The 11,328-nt window shown below is 47.4% G+C and overlaps 1 pseudogene; it reads right to left on the reverse strand.

The window, feature by feature from the left end:
* Positions 1-10,287: 10,287 nt before the first annotated feature.
* LOC122216539 lies at positions 10,288-11,092 on the reverse strand (annotated as a pseudogene).
* Positions 11,093-11,328: the final 236 nt, after the last annotated feature.

Here is an 11,328-nt window from a genome sequence, read left to right on the forward strand (position 1 = left end):
GGCATGGGCGCCCCCGGGGCCACCGTCCCGGGGCCCCGACGGCCAGTCCCGCGCGGCCCGGGCTCCCGCGCCCCGCCGCCACCTCCTGGGGCCGCCGCGGCGCTCCCCGCCTGGTGGCCCGGCCGGGGCTGCAGGCGTCACGTGGCCGGCCTCCCCGCGGGGCGCCGGCCCCCGCCCCCCGGCCCTCGCCCCACCCCCCGGCCCGCGCCCGCCGCCAAGTCCCGCCTCCCCGCCCGACCCCGCGCGCCCGCCCCTCTGCCCGGGCGTCCAGGTGACAGCCCGGCTCCGAGAACCCCGGGCGCGCGCCTGGAGGGAAGAGGAAGACGCGCGGCGGCACCTCCGGGGCGGGGGCGCGGCGGGGGTCAGCCTCCTGCACCCCGGCGGATGGATCTGGACTCCCTTTCCCCGCCGGCAGCGGCGCCTCTCCTCAGCCCCTCGTGCGGTGGCCTCCTGGAGTCGCCGCCGGCCCTGCCCCGGCCCCTGAAGCTCCTGATCTTCGGCAGCTGCGGTCGTGGTCTCCAGGGCATTTATCACCGCCGGCTTCAAACAGCCTGCGAGGCCGCCTCATGAACCCCATTTTGCTGATGAGCAAACTGAGGCTCAGAGAGGTCAAGTGGCAGCTCGGCCTTGAATTCTGGTTTGGCTTCAAAACCTACTGCCTTCCCGGTACTCACCCCCCTGAACCCCAACTAAAGAGCACTTGCCAGGTTCCCCCTGCCTTCTTACCGCTTTTCCCAAGTCCTGGGGGCCAGAGAGCTCCAGAACACATACACGCGGTGTAAACTGCTCCCCCTCTGCCCAGGAGCGGACAGCTCCGGGCGGGTGAGGATTGGTGGAGTCCCCTCTCTCAGGCAGTTACCGAACTCCTCGTCCCCGCTCTCAGGCCCTGAAGTCCTGCTTCCTTTTCTGCTGTCCTCACCTCCTCCTTCCAACCCCTCGTGGCTCAAGCTCCGGAGTTCCTCTTGGGAAGCCCCTTCTCAGAAGCTGCGGTGACTTCAGCAGGGCCACCCTGCCAGAGGACCCCTTTGGCCCTCAATGTGTCTGCCCGCCTTCTGCAGGTGACCAGGGGCTGGTGCAGGGCTCCCGAGGGGCCGTGGGCCCTAGGTTGGTCCTTAAAGGGCCCCATGGACGCTAGTTCTCAGCCTCTGCACCCAGGGAGCCCCCACACACACACATTCAACACAAACCATCTCTTCAAGGTGACTAACCTCCCACATCGTGTGACCCGACCACCATAAAAATTGGCATCAAATAAGATGAACACAACTTCTCCTTGCGAAGATTCACATCAGGTCACTTGTTCAATCTCCATATTTTGCGGAGGTCAGAACGGGAGACTCCAAGGGCAGGATGCTTCGCTCCGAGACAACAAAACAGGAAAGCCGGACTAGGACTAGGAAGCAGGCCTCCAGCCGGGGCTAACCCCACAACCCCGCTGGCCCCGCTCCCTGTCCCGCCCAGGCCGCCTCGCCCCAGGCCCGCTGTCCACTGGGCAGGGGGTCCCCCAGCTCGCTCTTCCTTCAGCCACCAGAGTTGTGACTTGGGGTGGTCTGTGGGGGTGGGGGTGAGTTCTTTCCTGGGGAAGTGGGAAAGAGAGACAGGGCAGAAGGGAAGGAGGAGGTAGAGAAAGGGGGAAATACGAGTGTCTAAGGAGGGGATGAAGGCGGGAGGATGAGGAGGCCAAAAGAAGGAAGTGAGGGAAAGGAGCCTGGCTTAGTCACTTTTCTTTCCCTCCCCGCAGGCCCTCTCTTGAGTAGGACGACCATATAATTTGTCACCCGAACGAATGAGGACAGTTTTGAGAGTGAAAGAGGTGCTAACTGGAACGAGAGGCATAAACCAGACTCTAGGACAGAGTGCAAACCAGGACTGGGCCATGTGGTCACCCCATCCCCGGGGGACACCTGTGAGCCCCGGATGTAGACGCCCCGTGTACCGTCCCACCTCAGGTCTGGACCTCAGCTTCCAGCCAGGCGCCCTCACCCCTCCAGCGGCAGAGACCTTCCATTTCAACAAGCCCGCGAGCACTTCCTCCTCCTTTATCTTCTATCCCCACTAAGGAAACACCTTTCACCTGGCCCCCCAACCTGGAAATCTCCTTAACCCTTACTTACATCCACCTGGTCGCCAAGTCCCTGCAGCGGCGCTTGCGCTCCCACCGTGCGTCAGGAGTCGCCCTTCCTCCTTGCCAGCCCTGCTTGTCCCTTCGTGCCTTCGGTGGTGCCTCCTCCAATCTTCTCTCCCCCGGGCCACCCTTCATCTTCCATGCCCAAAGCCCTAGAAGCTCTGGATTTGGGCTGAGTCAGGGACCACACTGGTGTGAGACATCGGGCAGAACCGCCTAACCTGTTGGACCCATTTCCTAACTTTTGTAAATTGTTCCGGAGTCTCTCCAGGGCTTTTGAACGGTTGGCCAACCTCCCAGGGACCCCACACAAGTGCCCAGATACATATAGCCCTTGATTTGCTTGGGCCTCAGGAGCCATGTAGGAAGGAACGCAGCCTCGCTTAGAGTCAGAACTTCTTAGCTCTTAGGCTGAGGTTTCTGGAAGATGGCTGGCAGGACACAGCCAGGAAGTACGGTGAGGGAGGTAGGGGGCGGGGGGGGGGGGGGGGGGGGGGGGGGAGACACAGCCTGGCAGAGGCCCGCTGTTGGCCCAGAGGCCAGGCAGCGGCAGGGGTTAGCGGAGCAGGCCTCGAGTGGGGCAGAGAGGTCAACGGAGTAGAAAGATGGCGAAAGGAGCCTGAAGTGGCTGGGGAGGTGTGTGCAACAGCCCTGCCCCATCCCGTCTACTGGACAGAGAGCCGTCTCTGAGTCCGTGAACTGGGGGAGGCCAGAGAGCATTTGGGTAAGCACCTCTGAGAAATCTAGGAAATATTGCATCCAACTTTTTCTTTTAGAAAATTCGAAGCGTACACAAAGGTAGAGGTAATATGCTTATGAACCCCCGTATTTCTATGTAGCTGCTTACTCCCCCTCCTAATATGTTTTTTAAAAGTGTTACTGAGATATCTAATTCATATACTGTAACAACTCATCCATTTAAAGTAGACAATTCAGGGGCCCCTGGGTGGCTCAGTCGGTTAAGCGTCCGACTTTGGCTCAGGTCATGATCTCACGGTTCGTGAGCTCGAGCCCCATGTCGGGCTCTGTGCTGCCAGCTTGGAGCCCGGAGCCTGTCTTTGGATTCTGTGTCTCCCCCTCTCTCTGCCCTTCACCTGCTCATGCTGTCTTTCTCTCAAAAATAAATAAAACATTTAAAAAAAATTTTTAATAAATTATACAATTCAATGTTTTCAGCATATTCATCATCTTGTGCCACCATCACCATGATTTTGCCATAAATATGATTTGTGTCTCCTCATTTGTGTCCAGACTGGGCAGCTGTACTGTCATTAGGCATGTCTAAGGCCACGCACCCATTAGAAAGGATGCTTACAAAAGAATTGCAATGATTTGGGGAAATTCTCATTGTATAGTGTTAATGTAAAAAAAGTCAGGATAGCATTTCACGAATGGGTGAAAATAAGGAAAAGAAACAATCAAAGCGAACATGCTCTAATGTTAAAATGTGTCTGGGTCATGGAGTAAGTGATATTGTTTCTCTAAATTTAAAATATTCGAAGTTTTATACAGTGAAGAGCCATTTTTTGTTAGACGCCAGTTTAAACTTTGCATACAAATGAGGGAGTAGGACCTGACGGTATCCCAGGCCATGCTCACCTCGAAGATTCTGATATGTGAATATTCTCCAAGCAGGCATCTTGTTGCCCACCAGAGGGCACAGCGGGACCTCACAGCAGCAGGGCGAGGGCCCTCTGGGGTGGAGGAAGGCCTCCGATGGGGGGACCGGGACCACATGAGGGTTCTGGGGATAGCAGCCAACTTCCCTCTTCATAGGACACCCAGGGAGTGTCCTCACTCAACCGGTTTCTTTGATAAAAGAAATTCTTTCAGAGAAAAAAGAAAAATTCTTTCACTACCTCTTTATTTCAAATTCAGGCACTTACTACATTGCACTAAACATACATAACCGTTTGCTTTTAGAGTTGCCTTTCATTTCACTTACAATCCCTAAGTAATTTCCATGGATATAGCCCAACATTTTGTTCAACCTGTGTTTACAGGTTGTTGCAGATTGTCTTTTGCAACATTAAGAATCAGACAACTGGGGTGCCTGGGCCAATGACTCTTGATTTCCGGTCAGGTCATGATCCCAGGGTTGTAGGACTGAACCCCGCATTGGGTTCCTCGATGAGTGTGAAACCTGCTTAAAATTCTCTCTCTCCCTCTCTCTCTGCCCCTCCCCAACTCGCTCCTTATGGGGTATATGACTTATTTTTCTCATTTAAATACAAGTTACAAAACATATATTGTAGTAACGATTTCAGGAATAAAATTTAGTGATTCATCATTTAAAGGGGTATATGAGTTAATTATTGAATAACATTTTTTAAAGGGGGGGGCAACCTGGGTGGCTCAGTCGGTTAAGCATCCCACTTCAGCTCAGGTCATGATCTCACAGTTTGTAGGTTCAAGCCCCACGTCAGATTCTGTGCTGACAGCTCAGAGCCTGGAGCGTGCTTCGGATTCTGTGTCTCCCTCTCTCTCTGTCCCTCCCCGAGACTCGTGCTCTCTCTCTCTCTCTCTCAAAAATAAACAAAACATTAAAAATGTTTAAATAATAATATGGAGCATCTGGCTGGCTCAGTTGGTAGAACATGCAACTCTTGATCTTGGGGTCATGAGTTTGAGCCCCACCTTGGGTGTAGAAATTAGTTAAAAATTAAAAAAAAAAAATTTTTTTTTTTTTTAGTGTTTATTTGAAACAAACGTGAGATCATGACCTGAGCCAAAATCAAGAGTCGGATGCTCAACCGACTGAGCCACCCAGGTGCCCCAAAATAAAAAAAAAATCTTTTTAAATAAATAATATAACTATTCCAGTGAGTGACTCTAGCTACGCGTTGTACAGACTCAGAATTGTGACCGTGTCCTTACATGTCTGTCGGCTGACAATTTTTCCAATTGTTCGTTGCTACTGTATAGACACTGTTGATTTGTATACAGCGAACTTCAACCTTCTTAAATTTACTTACCAGTTTTCATTTCTGTTTTTGCAGTTTCCTCGGGATTTTTCTATGCACATAATTGCTTGCCTATGTAAACAAAGACAATTTTATTTGATTGTCTCCAATCTGTATGCCCTTTATTTTGTGTCTCACTATACCAGCTAGGACCTCTAGTCCTGGGTTGAATCAGAGAGCTGAAAGTGGACATCTTTGCCTTGTTCCTGATTTTCTAGAAGGAAAGTCTTTCATCTTTCACCATTGAGTACGATGTTAGTTGTAGAGTTTTTGTAGGTGACTTATCAGGTGAGGCAGTTCCCTTCTAGTCCTAATATTTTGTTTCTGTTTGTCCCCTCTATTTTTTGTTCTCTGTTCTTCCTTTCCTGCCTCTTTTTCTATTTAAAGATTTTTTTTTTTTTTTTAAGTTTTCTACTGGCTTTTTAACCATACTTCTTTCCATTGTGTGTGTGTGTGTGTGTGTGTGTGTGTGTGTGTGTGTGTGTGTTCTAGGGATTACATTATTCATTCTTACATTTACCCAGTACTGTTCCATACTAAATGTAGAAAACTTGTAACATATAGACCCATCTATCCCCTCTCCAGTATACTATAGTGCTAGATGGATTCCTAGATACATCTTATTGACCCCACAAGACAATGTCGTTGCTTTTACTTTAAAGAGTCACACATATAGGGGTGCCTGGGTGGCTCAGTCAGTTTAGCATCCCACTTCAGCTCAGGTCATGATCTCATAGTTCGTGAGTTCAAGCCCCATGTCAGGCTCTCTCTGCCCTTCCCCCACTCGCACTCTGTCTCTCTCAAAAAAAAATAAACATTAAAAAAAATTTTTTTAGGGGCGCCTGGGTGGCTCAGTTGGTTAAGCGTCCAACTTTGGCTCAGGTCATGATCTCACAGTTCGTGAGTGCGAGCCCTGCATTGGGCTCTGTGCTGACAGCTTAGAGCCTGGAGCCTGCTTCAAATTCTATGTCTCCCTCTCTCTCTGCTCCTCCCCCACTCATGCTCTGTCTCTCTCTCCTTCAAAAATAAATAAAAACATTAAAAATTTTTTTTAATTAAAAAAATTTTGGGGTGCCTGGGTGGCTCAGTCAGTAAAGCGGCCGACTTCGGCTCAGGTCATGATCTCACGGTCCGTGAGTTCAAGCCCCCCTGTCGGGCTCTGTGCTGACCGCTCAGAGCCTGGAGTCTGTTTCAGATTCTGTGTCTCCCTCTCTCTGACCCTCCCCCGTTCATGCTCTGTCTCTCTCTGTCTGTCTCAAAAATAAATAAATGTTAAAAAAAAAAATTAAAAAAAATTTTTAAAAGAGTGACACATATAATAATGAAATTAAGAAGAAAATAACAGACCTTTACACTTACCCACTGATGGTCTTTTATTCCTCTCTGAGGATCTAAGTTTCCACCTGATATTATTTCCCTTCAGCCTGTAGGACTTTCTTTAGCAATTATCGTGTGCAAATCTGTGAATTCTCTTATCTTTTATCTAAGAATGTCTATTTTACCTTTATTCTTGAAAGACGTTTTTGCTGGATATAGAATTTTGAGTTGACACCCTTTTTTTTTCAGCCTTTAAAAATATCCTTTTACTTTTGTTTGGTATTTACAGTCCACTCCCTAGGGGCTTAATTTAGCTGTGTGTGTGTGTGTGTGTGTGTGTGTGTGTGTGTGTGTGTTGAATCCAGAGTTTCTCTTTTTTTTCCTTTCCTGTGTAAAGTTGCTCTGGTAGGATCTTACTCAACCATCACTAGAGGTAGACGACATATCCCAACTTAATTTTCAATTAAGCCTTTTTTTTTTAAAGTTAAACCAATAGGAAAGTTGCAAGAATATTGCCACAAAGTCCCATATTCACCACATAATACCTATTATTCTTTCTTTTTTCTGAACCATTTGAAAGCAAGTTCTAGACATCATGCTGCTTTGCCCAGCGTGTGTTTCCTAAGAACTAGAACATTCTCTTACACAGCTAGAATTCAATTACTAAATTCAGGAAATTTAATCCTAATGCATAGTATTCAGTTCATATCTAATTTTTATTATCCAATATTGACCTTTATACTTCATAGAGTTCTTTTTTTTTTTCAAGATTAAGATCTAGGCTCATGCATTGTATGTAATTCATTGTTGTGTCTCTAATCTAGAACAGTTTCTCAGCCTTTGTTGAACTTCTATGAAACTGACCATCTCCAAGAATACAGACCCTTTGCTCTGCAGAATGATCAGTATGGGCTGATACGTCACTGTCAGGAATACTCAGCACGTTGCATCAGGAGACAGGTGATGTCAGTTTGTCCCATTTTTCATGATATTAACTCGGATCACTTGGTTAAGGCGGTGTCTGCTGGGTGTCCCCACTGCAAAGGCACCTTTTTCCCCTTTGTGATTAATGAAGAATTGGTGGGAAAATGTTGACTGAGTCAGCATGCTGTTTCCAGTACACTCTCACATCCCATGATAGCATCCATTGCTGGTTCCTGCCTCGGCCAGCTACCACTGTGATGGTTGCCACATGCTGATTTCCTAACTATATCATTTCCTCATGAATCAGTTGGCATTCTACGGTAAGAGGACCTTGCCCTCCACCCTCCCTTTACTTATTAACAATTCACGAATTCTTCTAAATTCTTCATTTATTGTGATGCTCACACTGAAGTCTATTTGACCGGTGTGAGCGTCTTTCAGCTAGTTCCTGGGTTCCACCGTCATGGTCCCATAATTCTTTGGAACTTTTCTTACTTTCTGGAACAACAGGACGTTCCAGGGTCATTCCGAGCATTCCCTGCCTCACCTAAGAATGGACTCAGCCATTTTTTCAAGAACTGCTGCTTCCTGTTAGTGATCCGTGGATGGTACTCTAGGGCAGTACTATCTTGAGTCCAGAGGAGAGATGCTCATCAGAGATGACAAGTAAGAAGCTTGTGTTGTCATCTGAGGGAAAAGTGTCCACAATCCTGCCCACCTGCTGCTTATCTCTGTGGATGCAACACCATAATAATCAACTGCCCTCTCTGCTGGCAGGCTGCATAGACCAAAGAACAGTCTGAAAGTCTTTCTTACTGCTCATGATTGAAGTGCCATGTGGGTACTGTCACCACGTGTTCTTACAAAAAGCTGAGCCAGGGGCGCCTGGGTGGCTCAATTGGTTAGGTGTTCGCCTCTTGATTTTGGCTCAGGTCATGATCTCACGGTTTCATGGGTTCAAGCCCCACGTCAGGCTCCGCGTTGGGGGTGTGAAGCCTGCTTGGGGTTCTCTCTACCCTTCCCTCACTCACGCTGTCTCTGCCTCTCTCAAAATAAATATATACACTTAAAAAAACAAAAAAAAGCTGAGCCACATCGGAGTTCTGGGGGACTCTTGATCTGGGGGTTGTGAGTTTGAGCCCCACGTTGGGTGTAGAGATTTCTTAAATAAATACAACTTAAAATAGATAAATAATCTTAAAAAGTTTAGCTGAGCCATTCGTAAGGACATTTAAAAACTGAGTTTAATTTGTTGACTTTCAGTCCTCATTCAAGTCAGGACATAACACTGTGGTAGTTTCATTTTTATTCATCCTCTACAGTTAAGAATAGTTCACTGAAGATTTTCCTTCTTATTTATGTGGTGTGAATTAGGAAATTACTTAGAACACAGCAAGATATAAAAGAACCACAATTTGATTGACTGGCAATTTACTGAATGTAGCTTGTTATTGCAAAAGAAAACATGGAAAGGAACCCATCAAGGGGCTTTTTTTCTTTTGTGTGTTTATGGTTTATCATAAAAAAGAGACTATTGTAAGGAGAAAGAGGAATTGAAACCTAATCCTTATCTATAGGCTGTCTCTGAAATGCTTCTTCCTAAAAATAAATAATTCATGAAATATTTACCTTAGGAAGCTAGAATTTTAAGTTTGGGGTCAATAGTGCCGAACACAGTAAATCATACTATGCCTCTTATAAGTTGTGTATTTTTTAAATGAATATGTTTCTTTATTCATTTTAGTTTAGTTATTATTTTTAACTAAATAATACATGTTTAGGGGCACCTGGGTGGCTCAGTGGGGTTAAGCGTCCAACTTCGGCTCAGATCGTGATCTCGCAGTTTGTGAGTTCAAGCCAGGCGTTGGGCTCTGTGCTGACAGCTCGGAGCCTGGAGCCTGCTTCGGATTCTGTGTTTCCCTCTCTCTGCCTCTCCCCAGCTTGCACTCTGTCTCTCTCAAAAGTAAATAAACATAAATTTTTTTTTACAAAAATAAATAATACATGTTTATCCTAAACAAAACATTTTGACTCTAAATAGTATTTTAAGCTTAAGAAAGTCCTAAGTGATCAATATGTTTCATTACTTTCCTTAATCCCTATTTTTTATTTTGTAAAATTTCTTCTAATTAAACTTCACTCTTACTAAGACTTGTTTTTTTTTTTTTTAATGTTTATCTTTGAGACAGAGAGAGACAGAGCATGAGGAGGGGTGGGACAGAGAGAGAGAGACACACATAATCCGAAGCAGGCTCCAGGCTCTGAGCTGTCAGCACAGAGCCTGACTCAGGGCTCGAACTCATGAAACATGAGATCATGACTTCAGCCGAAGTTAGACGCTTAGCTGACTGAGCCACCCAGGCGCCCTCACTAAAAGTTTTTTTTACAAAACTATTTATTTGTTTGTTTGTTTGTTTAGACAGAGAGATAGAGAGAGAGTTGGGGGGAGAGGGCAGAGAGAGAGGGAGAGAATCTTTTTTTTTTTTTAGCAGTTTCTTAAAATGTCTATTTTTCTCAGAATAGCCGATGATTTTCTGTTGTCTTTTGGTTCATTTTTTTTTTTAATTTTAACTTGTTTTATTTATTTTTATTTATTTTTTTATTTTTTATTATTTTTTTTAACGTTTATTTATTTTTGAGACAGAGAGAGAGACAGAGCATGAACGGGGGAGGGGCAGAGAGAGAGGGAGACACAGAATCGGAAGCAGGCTCCAGGCTCTGAGCCATCAGCCCAGAGCCCGACGCGGGGCTCGAACTCACGGACCGCAAGATTGTGACCTGAGCTGAAGTTGGACGCTTAACCGACTGAGCCACCCAGGCGCCCCTATTTTTATTTTTTTTAATTTACATACAAATTAGTTAGCATATATTGCAACAATGGTTTCAGAAGTAGATTCCTTAGTGCCCCTGACCCATTTAGCCCATCCCCCCTCCCACAACCCCTCAGTAACCCTCAGTTTGTTCTCCATATTTATGAGTCTCTTCAGCAGCTGCTCTCCATGTCTTTTTCGGCACAGAGGCAAAGGCAGTGTTAGTGGCCAAGTCCAGGGCCAGCTCCTTCTCATCGTTTCTGAAGCCTGTTCTTGGACAATATCTGCATGACCCCTCCAGGCTGCGGCCTGCAAAGCTGTGTCTCCCAACTTGTTCTGTTGGTTCAGTTCAATGTTTGGCTGAGTGAACAGCATTCCCACTGTATCTGTGTGGCCCCCGTGGCAGGCCCGGTATAAAGTAGCGCTTCTGGCTTTGTCTGAGCCATTAACACCGACCCGGTTGTCCAAACGCTCTCTCAACCAGAGCAAATCGCCTCTGTTTGCAGCCTCGTGCGATGGATTCTGCCCGCTTGGCCACACAGTTGCCTGGGATTAATCCGGTCCTGCCTTTGGAGGTGCCTTTCCACCAGCTGGTACAGCTCAGGTCAGTCGTGTAGACAATACGCCCCTCCTCAAAGTACAGTTCATCTGCAGCTCTGGGTTCAAACGTATACAGAGATCTGAACACTTTAACTGGCCCTGGTTTGACCAGTGTGGGTGGCCGCTTCGACATCATCGCGCTCCCTTGAACAGCAGAGGAGCCTCAAGACCACGCACGAAAAGCCAACCCAACGCCCCGACAGCCCGCACTCCAGGGGCCCCAAGGTTTCTTTTTGTCTGGTCTGCAGCTGTGGGCCTTCAAGGACCTGTCAACCCTTGGCCGTCAGACCAGCAAGTGCAGGCAGAAGAAAGAGAATCTTAAGCAGACTCCACGTGGGGGCTCGATCCCATGACCCTACAGTCATGACCTGAGCTGAAATCTAGATCTGGCATTCTGACTGAGCCACCCAGGTGCCTGACTTTTTTTTTTTTTTTTAAGTAAGCTCTATGCCCAAGGTGCAGCTTGAATTCAGAACCCCCCCCCCCCGCCGCCGCCCCCCATCCCATTGCAACCTCTGCCCAGTAAGCCAGCCAGGTGCCCCCCCCCGCTAAGACGTTTTTAAATCTGATGTTTCATTATCCTTTTTGT

The sequence above is a fragment of the Panthera leo genome, chromosome A3 (assembly GCF_018350215.1).
Source record: "Panthera leo isolate Ple1 chromosome A3, P.leo_Ple1_pat1.1, whole genome shotgun sequence".
NCBI classification, from domain to species: domain Eukaryota; kingdom Metazoa; phylum Chordata; class Mammalia; order Carnivora; family Felidae; genus Panthera; species Panthera leo.